We start from the raw sequence: 11,372 nt of genomic DNA, 5'->3' as shown, positions 1-11,372 counted from the left end.
AGAGGTCAAACAGATCACACAGAAGATAGGTCTCATAATACTTTTTTCCTCTCTGCATCACAGAAAAAGGAAAAACAAAATTAACATTGAAAAAATTATGCAAGAAAATGTAAGAACCTCCTATTGGATCAGACCAGTTGTCTACCTATTGTTAATCCTGTCTTTGACAATAACTTATACTATTTGTTTTAGGGCAAAGTAAAATAATAGACATAATAGACACCCTCCAAAAAACTGACCAGAGTTGCATTATCTTTCTTGCACTCAGCTCCTAGTTTCTGAGCCAATAAAGCACTTAAGTACATACCACCTTTAAGCATTAATAGTTCCCTTGCCTTGAATGAAATCATGCATGTTCTTAATGTGCTTTAATCATTTATGAGATGGTGGTCTTACTAGCTTCAGCCCTAAAATACAACTGTTTACCTAATATTTTTCACATCAAAGTAGTTCAATAGATTCTCATTAACCATATATAGAAATGATCTAAGATTTTATGAAACAGCATCAAAGTTTCTATATCCTTACCTTATGTGTTGCTTTCAAACATTCCTTTCTACAATTTCAAGCATATTGCCTTCCAGTTTCATTGTCTTCTATTATCAGAGAGTGAAAAGGATGGCCCATTTATTTTGTCTGTCTTCTCAGCTATACCATTTGTAGAAAGCCTAAGTGACTGGAGATGCTTCAGCTAGCCCAAACCAGGTCTAATTTAGATTACAATTCTGTATGAATGCCACTGCTCTACTTCCAAGGTTGGCTGCATTTCAAAAGCAGCTGGTGTTATCACACAGCACTGCAGGCAGTTGAAGTAGTGGGAAGTGGTGGATTCTCCATCCCTGGAGATATTTAAAAAGAGACTGGATGTGGCACTCAGTGCCATGGTCTGGGAACTGCAGCGGTAGTGGATCAAGGGTTGGACTTGATGATCTCTGAGGTCCCTTCCAACCCAGCCAATTCTATGATTCTAAGATTCTATGAAATTAAGTCTCTGCAAACCTGAGAGGATGCTCATGAAAACTACAAAACTAGAAGGTACAAATAAGGCCTGCAATGGCTCAATGTATGTGTGTATTAGCTGAGATATTGTCCTACCAGCTTCCCAATACAACTTGAGGTCCACTGTACCTATTAATTTATCTTATGCATTTTTATCTCTTTCTATGGTGACATAAAATTATACATTTCTTGTTGTGTTCAGTTTTTCCACCTCAATTGTCTTTATAATTTGATACAATTATTTAATCTTACAGTTTAACAATAGTACTGTGAAATAGTATCTTCAAATTTCAAGTGAACATGGGAAGTAGTAGATCTAATCTAAGTATTTGTTTATATTATTTTCCACATAATTATTCTAATTTCGTAGACTGGAAATTAAAGCTTAAAAAATGCTCTTGTGGTCAGAAATGAAATGTGCGGCAGACCAAGGATAAGCAATCATGGCCTCCCCTGTTCTCAACTATTGCACAAACTATTTTTCTGGGATTCAAACTTTTTTTTTTTCTTTCTCATCCCTAAAATGTCCTTCTCTCTACAGAGCACAGAGGACAATCAGCCAGGCATGAGATATTGGATCATATTTTACTGCGTTACATAAGTTCTTAACTTGTTTGGGTTTTGGGGCAGTGTCCAACTGGCTATAAGCTTTCTCCCAGCTGTCTCTACTCCTCTCAGCTCTTTATTCAGTGGCTACAATTTCTACTTGATAAGTGTCACTATTTTTTAAAGCATGCATTGTCTTCCAGTAGGTTTATCAGTCAAGTGTTCTGTGTAGTTACTGTTATACAGAAGTGCTTCCTAATGTGCTTTATGTTTTCAGAGACCTGGGCTGGAGCATCCTATGTCCATAGATCAGTGTGACTTGCTTGTTTCCTATGGAAAGAAGACTTGTGCAGTTGTAGAGCTCACATTGCCTATCTTGCATTCCTGCTTTCTCATCACAGTAACACACTGCATCTCTTGCCAGTTTCACCCAAAATAAAAGAGGTGAAGTTTTAAAATATAAATTCTTTTGAATGTAACAAGTTGAGTTTGGAGAAGGTGAAAAGAACAACTGAACCATCCCATTTAAGGGTAGGAGCTTGGTGGAGCTCAACACCAGCACTTACTAAGGCACTGAAAAAGGAGGCTTTGGCCTTTCTTTTTCCCCAAGCCTTTGGTATGTTGACCTATAGATTAGGAACTTTGGGCACATGGGTTTTATCTGACAGAAATGCAAACTGTATTTTCTTTAGCATGAATTATGTTTGCAGAAGAGAAAAATGCATAATATTTCTTTAAACTCTTTTCAGCCTTACTGATGTTTAAGAGAGGCTTTTTTCTGCTCCACTCATGCATTTTCTCATAAATTGAATTCTTTCACAGTTCTGCAGCTTATAGACAGGCTAAATTTAAAATTGATGTTGTATTCCAGACTTATTATGACAAGGGCTTTTGTCTTCAGTGAGGATGCAAAATCCTTTGCTTCCTCACAGTATACAATTCAAACCTTTGTATTAGGAAGATAAGAAAGAAAATTGCTAAGAAATCCTTTCATTTTCTGTACTATTCACTTTTTGTGATTAAATTATTCCAACAAGGAATGTCACTTGAAATACACACCCATTTGGGAGCCTATGATTCTTCCAGCCTTACAGGACCTGTGTCTTGAATATAATAGTGCAGGAGGAAAAAAAGTTTTCTTTTCAGAGTCTCAAAAAAAAAAAAAAAACAAAAAAAAAAAAACCAGACTCTAAGAGGAGTAGGCTTCTTAAGTGTTATTCTGTGCTAAATAAATCCATGCAGAACACACCATTTCTTGTCAAGCTGGCAGGTATAAACAACTAAACAGGAATGATCAAGACTGTCTTAAGTTTGTTTCTCATGTCTTGGGAGAGTAATCACATAGCTGTACAATGCATTCACTTTCAATTCATGGCTGCTGCCAATAGTGTCCATGATCACAAGCAGAACCTCAGTGACCTCTGCTCTATTTTGTTCATAAATTATATCTCAAGAGGCTCAAATGTGCAAAAATTAGAAGGACAAATTATTACTTTCATAATTTACTTATATTTTCATACAGCCATGCTTCAATAAATTATTATTTAATTATTTTCCTATTTTTTCTATTCAGTCTCGAGGTCAGATATGTGAAAACATAGATGATTTAATTAACTAGTGTGAAGTCTAGTTTACACTGTCTAAAATAAACCTTGCCACTAACCCCTGTATCAGTGAAATTCTACCCCACCATCTTACAGAAAACTATAGTTATAGTCTATATGAAATACTAACAATGGCTTACCATCCTAATACTGGTTGGAAAATAGGAAGGGAAAAAAACTGTGTTTTTTTTAAATCCATGTTATGTGTTAATATGTTTCAGGAAACAAATCCTTTATCCATGTTCACAATATCCCTAAGTCAAAGCCTCATGTAGAGCTAATTGGGGGAGAGGGCAGAACAAAAAGAAAAAAACAACAGAGATACTGGGTGCAATTTTGGTTCCACTCTGGAGTTAAGTTTTTCCATATTATAGACCTTTTAAAAACACATAGGTATCCTCCACCAGAGCTTGCTTGTTTGAACTACATATGACTAATGCTCTCCGTTTTGTAAGAACTGTTAAACATCCTACTCAGGTCTCAAAAATAGAAAAGCTAAGAGCCTTTGGATCATGCCTTAATGCAGTTCATCAAAGAAATAAGCTATTTACCAGCTCTACACCAGCTGTATAACACTGTGCTAGCCTTGGCAGAAGCTCTCATCCTTTATTCATGTAAGCTTTCAATAAAAAACATTTTCTTTGTAGAAAAAAAGCTTATGATCTTCGTCGGAATGAACTCTGTTGCTGGCCATCCTTCCAGAAAGCCAGTTTTTTGGTTTTTGGTTTTTTTTTTAAGTCAGCAGGAGCAAAACAGATGGCTGTGAAAATTACACTTTTCATTTATATGTAAATGTATCCATCTACACTTACACTTTACACACTCATATATATAGTTGTAGGCTAAAAAAGTGTTCCACTGCAATTTCAGTTCTCCTGGGTCTAGACTTAATACTCAGATCTCCAGGCTGGACTCTCCTAACTCCACATACACAGAGACTTGAATTTCTCAGTAACTCACAACTCAAAATTTTCATTGATTCAGACTGATTTGTATCCCAGTAGGAGCCTAAACCTGAAAAATGACAGTGGATCCTTCTGTATGTGCTAAGATAGGCTGCATTTTCCAGCTAGATGGGTTGCTGCAGACTGCTGCAAACGGGTAAAAGAATCAGACTCTAATTATTGTGTGTCTGTGCAGTTTTTTTAACTGAGTCTTCTCACATGCTACAGTATTAAACTGTTCACCAGTTTTACTATTTTTTTCATCTGTCTTTTCATTAAGTTCCTCACTCACGACAGCAGTGCCATCGGTTTCAAAAAACTTCCACCATTTTTCAGGACATCTGTCTTTTAATATCTTATAATTTCATTGCCAGTGACAGCACTAAAACAGCAACTAATATTTTAATATTAGTAATGAAATAATTTGTTTTACAATGGTAATGTGTTTATGTAGCTGGTTGTTTCTTTTTTTCAATTTTGCCTGTATATGCAGTCTTTTCCAATTCCTAGAACTTTCAATTAAGGATATGCCATGAACTAACTCTTAAATTGTATTGATGGAAAAAGGTCATAGGAAATGTAATAAAGCTCGGAGCTAAATAATTTTCATTTTTATTCTGTGCCATAAATAGACAGCTAGTCAATAGAGCACTCTTTCTTTTTGCACATATTTCAAACATCACACTGCTAAGAAAGCCAGGACACATCTTGGAGTGCTGTTTTGTTCAAGTCAGTGTGATGATGATGATGATGATGTTGATGATGATAAAGTAGTACATGGCTCCTCAATATTTCAACTCTGACATTATTGCTAAATGGCATAATTAGATCACTTATTATTACAAAAAAATTACTTATCCATCTTTTCTAAGGAAAGAAAGAAGGGGACCCTTATTTTCTGCAGCATGAGTATTTTTTGTTGTGTTAACTGCAATTCTGCAATTTCTACTATGACATCTAGAGGCTGCTGTTTGTTTTCTGTGGTTTCTTCCACAGACAAGATTTTTGTGGTTTCTTCTGTGAAGAGTTTGGATTGCTAACAAGAAGCCACAGGAACTAGATTCCTCAGGGTGAGAGTTCACTGTAATTTTGCTAAGCAGCACTATGTTTCTGAGATAGAGCATCAATAACAAGAAAAATTCTAACAGTGATGTCCTCCTCCCTTGACTGGCAAATACTCATGAAAATACTTTACTCTCTATGCATTAGTGCAGTAACTAGCACATATTTCTCTAGATTTGGAACAAATACATATTCATATGGCACGTGATTTTCATGATTAGCCTGCTGTATGCATTTGATCAGTTCTGAAGGCTGGTAGTTAGTCAAGAAGACTAACTTAGGGTAAGGAGCAATTGCTGTCATTACTGCAGTAGGGAGTATCTTTCTGAAGCTGACTGCATAAAATGCAGGTAGGACATAATATCAGTAATGTGTCTGGCTGTGCAATGCAGTCCCATTTAGTAACTCTTGTAATAAGCTTAGAAAAGAGGACAGTATATTCGAAAAAGAATTTATACCAACAAGAAGTTTCTAAAAAGCAAGTTGCCAAAAGCATCCAAAGATTCAAACCTGACATAGGTAAATATCTGTAGCAACAGAAACTTAGAAAATAGTAGTGATTATCAATCTAATAAAATTAACTATGACCCAATAAGCTAAACCAACCTTTAAATAAGTTCCTATTTAGATAACAATCTGCTTCCAAAAAGCAGTATCTGTCTTAATTAACTGATCACCTGAAATACTCCTCATACTCCCAGTACATTATCACCTTTTAATTGAGCAGAATGGCTGCTAGATATTTAATTTTTGCTCATTCCATGCACTGCCATCCAAAAAACATTTCACTCTATGAATAATTGCAATACCATATGACAGAAATCACACATATACTTTAGTGAATCGGAATTTCACACAAAATATACTTCAAGAATTTTCAGTATGGTTTTGTTGTATCACAGGGCAGGGAATGAACACAGTACCCTCAGGAAATAAATGTGGAGGTGTCTGAGGAACAATTAAAAACAGGAAACCCAGAACTGACTTGGCTTCCTTAGTGATTTTATTTGTTTATTAGTGTTACTGAAGTAACACAAGAAGAAAATACTAATAACATTTCACTAGTAGCTGCAAATAGAACTTAAATTTGCCCTTGCCAATAGAAAATCAGGAAATCATAGTAAAATGTAGCTTATCCATTCAGAAAGTGGGTTTTTTGCCATTCAGAAACTATTTTTTTTTCCAATTTAAAAATCTATGCCCCTTTGTCTATTAATAGTTTGCCTTGTTGATTTTTAAGTTACATTTGTGATTCTGTAACATATCTTTTTACACTGCTGAGTTGAGATCTATGTCCTTTGAATTGAATTTGATAGAAACCACTAACTTCAGAATAACAAGTAACTAAAAGCTGGTTCTAACAAAGTGTTCTAAAAAGAGTTACTTTGAAAAGAGAAATATCAGTATCCCCACAGAAATATGAAACTGAAAAGAGAGATTACTTTTTCTCATTCTAGAACTAAATTTTAGTGTTTGAAATGGCTGTTTGCAAGAGCAGAAACATCTTAATATTATCAACTTGGGCCTCCACTACTTGCTCATGCAACATGTCAAAATAACAGCAGCAACTTACTTAGTGAACTCCTTCAATCCATAGTAGCTATACCAACTTTCACATGAAGATGTGCACTCTTTCAGCAGACTTTTCTTCTGTTTGTATAGAATTTAATATGACTTGTGATGATATAAATAGAATGTCATCTACATAACCAAAGTACAAAACTTGGTAATAGTTTAATTTTGTAATAGGCTTAATTTTGATTATTCAAATTCAGAGGTTAATTTCACTCAAGCCAACAGATTAAAAATATTAGAGAAGAGTCAAACTTGAGACAGAATAACACTTTCCATAACATCTGTTTACTCCTTTCAAGTTTATGATGTTCTGTTGAATTTTAATTGATAATTTGCCTTGTTTCTCAGGATGTTTTGATTAAGTTGCAGATATACTGTAAACATCTTGTACCATGCAAACAACCTAACATTAAAAGTATTAAATTTTTCATCAAAACTGTCTTTCCCTAGCTACTGTGATGTTTAATTGCAGTGCTTTCTCATTTTTTAACATAAAAGCTGAAACTTGCCTGCTTACCCCTGATCCAAAGCTCACTAATATATGCAAGACTTTTACTAGACTTTTTTGAGTTTTGTAAGTTGGAGAAAGAGATGACATTATATCATTGCAACTTAGTAGCTCAGCCACTTCTTCTTGTAGAATAGCAAATAAAAGAGCAGACTTATTTTTTTAAAAAACTTTTAACTAACTGATAAAACTGGAAAATTCATACGTTCTTGGAGGAAAAGACACTGCCCACTTGCTTGAGGATGAGGTGGTTTTTTTCTTCTATCATTTGTTGTCTTTTTCACATTATGATAAAATTAAACCAGTGAAAATAGTGATTATAAAAATTCCTGGTTAATATCTACTAAAAACAGAAGTAAGCAAAATTAAGTATTATCAAGACCTTTGAGAGAACAGAATTTTCCAAAGTATCACTAGACAACAAAGTAAGTATTTTCAAGGATGCCATCTTACCTCTGATGGTCGGGGACCATTGGAAGCAGTGGAAAAACACCTATGAACTCTGGCAAGTTAAATGTAAAAACACCACAGACGAAAAAAAAAACATTAAGGTTGGGAAACTGTCTGGAAGAAAACAGACGTGAGCAATCCTGACTATTTAGCTTTAGGTAGAGTAAGCTAAGTGTAGAGAGAACCACAAGTCCTCAGGTGTCGCCGATAATGAACTGGGAGCTTAGGCCCAGCTGTGCCCAATAACGAGGGCCTGCCCCAGCCGGAAATGGGCGGGGCTGAGTGGACAAAATAAAAGGCATGCTCCCAGAAGCAGAATCAGACAAGAGATGAAGATGCCTGAGGAGAGGGATGGCAAGAGAGCTCTGGAGAAGAGCCGTGTCCCCAAGAGAGAAAGGCTCGCCGCAACAGCTAAGGACCTTGAGGCCCAGTTGCAAGGTTACTGAAAGATGAGCTATGGGAAAAAGATAAGGGAGCTGGCAGCAGAAAAGAAGAATAAGAAGATAATGATGTAGCCAGCAGAAGTTCTGTGAGAACAGGATTTGTGGCCAAAATATAGCCACCTGCAAGATATCGTTATATAAACAAGGGCTCTATATAAAGCGAGTGTGAATTGTTAATAAACAACTTCACTTTAACCATATTGGTGACTGCGTGTTGTCCTTAAGCCTCCGCGGATTTTCTACATATTAAGGGTCTCTTAAATGCATAAAATTTGTTCTCATTTCTGAATACCTCAGCAGCAGGTGATCTGAAAAAGAAGCCTGTAGGTGATTAAATTTATAAAACCAGCAGTCAGAACAAGAAAACGTACAGTAATAGGTTGTCAAGAATAAAGTATCTGCTTTGAAGAGAAATAACCCATGAAATTCCAAAAGCTTCTGTCGTAGGTAAAATGGTATTCATCATATGGAAAAGGAGATAAATACTGTGTAATTGTGTCAATATTGGTAATGGTTTTAAACTAGAAAAGGGTAGATATAGGCTGAATATTAGGAAGAAATTCCTTGCTATGAGGGTGGGGAGACATTGGCCCAGGTTGCCCAGGGAAGTTGCAGATGCCCCATCCCTGGAAGTGTTCAAGGCCAGGTTGTGTGGGGCTTGAGCAACCTGGTCTAGTGGGAGGTGTCCCTCCCCATACAGAGGAGCGGAACTGGATGATCTTTAAGGTTCCTCCCAACCCTAAATTTTCTATGACTAAAAAAAATATGTTCATGGTATAATTGGATGCTTATTCTGTCACATTTCTTAATCCCTTTTTAGGGAAAGGAATGGAATAGTGACCATACACAGAATTTCAAACTCATTTGCTCACACTAATTACTATCATTAAAACAGAAGTTTAAACATGATCTGAAATCAGATCCTAGCATGCATACTTTACCCAAGTAGCTTCAGTGATGCTCCATGAGGACCATTTAACATGTAGATAATTTTGTATTACCTGCATCTAATTATTTTTGCTAATTTTAAGGACAGTAACAGGAGATGATCAGTGTTAGGAATTTCTTATGGAATATTTAGATTTTTAGAAAGTTGTTTTTTTTTTTTTAAGTTGGAAAAGATATATGTATTTGTTTTTTAGTGAAGAGATATTTGCTAGCTCTCCAGTTCCAACAAGCTGTGATTTGCATTTATTCCAATTAACTGTCTATATCCTTATACTGTCTTTTTCATACTGTATTTATTAGAATAATCTACAAATATAACAAGGAAAAGATTGCCTCAGTAATGGAAATAAACTGCACCTACAATCAGTTAAAGTGCTTTTAATACATCTTGTCTACTTACTTCAATATTTGGGAATAAAAGTTAGGAATGACATTTCAAAAGCTGAAGATACCACTCCACATCATGACAGAGTCAGACAGATTTGGGAAGCCTCTGCTCCTCAACCCCTTTATATCACCTTCTCATTTGAGATATGCCTACTAAAACCACATCTTGTTTCAGTGCAAAATAAGTTGGTATATAATATCAACAACAACTAATCAGACTTTTTCTCCTTTATATTAAGCATGTTCTCTACAACTTGATTGAGTGATGCTGAAAGATTCCCAGGGAAATTAGTGATATCTGATGCTACTATTGAATTATCAGTTTTATTTGAATTTCTAAAGGCTTACTTGTAGCATAACTGAGAAACCTTTTTTTTTTTTTTATTTCACAAAGTTTTCAAGCAAGTGATTAGGTAAATTCAAAAGGCCTTCAATCATAGAGTCCTTCCTCAATCACATTCAAAAGTCTACTGACAAGGTCCAGCATATTTTAATCATACTGTACAGCTGTTGTGAAGTCTGTAAACACCTGCTCACATGAGCTGGGCAGATGAAGACAACTTCATGAACTTTTCAACAGTTTCCTTATTAATTTTTTTCTGTCAAGTAACTACCACTTTACTTAAAAAAAAAGTTAGAGCCTGAGATCAAAAAGATTTTTTCTTTTAGTTAACTGAATACTTTAGGTAGCCTATTGGTTTACCTCCCACTCCATTTGATGGCCTTTCTATTCTTAGACAAATAACTGCACTCATGTGATCTTCAATTTAATATAGTATTTGATAATACTATTAAGGCATCAAGCCATCTGTGAATCCCAGCTTGACAAATAAATGGATCTCCCAATGCTATCACATTAGAATGTTTAGAAAAGAGACTCTTCTTACTTCTTTGCAGTCCACCTTTTCATGAGGGGTGCAAGTATGATACTCTATCACCTTTGTCTTTCAAATACATTCCTCAGTTCCTGTATTTCAGCAATAGAAAAGCAATACTGCTTTTCTATCTATTTTCTACCTATATTGCTATTAGCTCTGATTAGTCTTAACATTTTAAAATTGGGACATACCTTTCTGCAATGGGTTAACCTGTCCCCAAAACACTTCTTTACTAATTTTTAGCTTCCCCTTACCTGATTTTCTGCCCCATCACCATGTAGAGGGATTAACATGATGATCTTTTCCAAAACCCTGTTGTTATCACTTGCTTCAAAATGCTAATTAGTCAAAACAGCCTGATCCCACAGGGCCAGTCTTTCAGCTGAGCAAACAGATCTTTTAGAAAAAGACTGCCTTTTCAAGGAATATAAACAGATCTGTTTGAACAGCCCCCTTTCAATTAATGCTTCCTTCAAACATATCAAACTCCTCCTAATGATATCTATCTTTAGAATTATGCATTCTTCATTACTTCACAAAGATGAGAATAACTCATGAGGGTTTACCACCTCAGTTTCTTTAAAATCTTTCCTATTTTCCTAGGTGTAGTAATTTTTAATTTATTTTACCAGAATTCAGTCACTAACCCTGAGACAAAGAACAATCAACAGACTCCATGCCAATATCATCAGGATGTTTTTACCCCAAGTTTACAGCCCACATTCTGGCAAGTTACACATACTTATTTCAAGATCTGTTCTCATAAATGGACTCTCTATTTTTACTCAGGATTTCCAATCTTAGAGGGTTTGGATGTTTAGCCAAATCTCTCATCTACCTTTCATTCATTCTTCTGTTTTAGATCATTGAGTGTTCTGATCCTTTTTCCAGTCCTTTGTAAGTTGTCTCTTTCCCTTCTGGATTTTATTTCCTGCTTACCTTCATCATCCATTTCTCTTGTGCAGTTCCTTTCCTATATTGCTTCTCTGTATTTCTTCCCATGTGTTTCACTTGCCCATTTTTCAAAT

The sequence above is a fragment of the Heliangelus exortis genome, chromosome 1 (genome assembly GCF_036169615.1).
Source record: "Heliangelus exortis chromosome 1, bHelExo1.hap1, whole genome shotgun sequence".
NCBI classification, from domain to species: Eukaryota; Metazoa; Chordata; class Aves; order Apodiformes; family Trochilidae; genus Heliangelus; species Heliangelus exortis.
Note: the sequence above shows the minus strand (reverse complement) of the source record.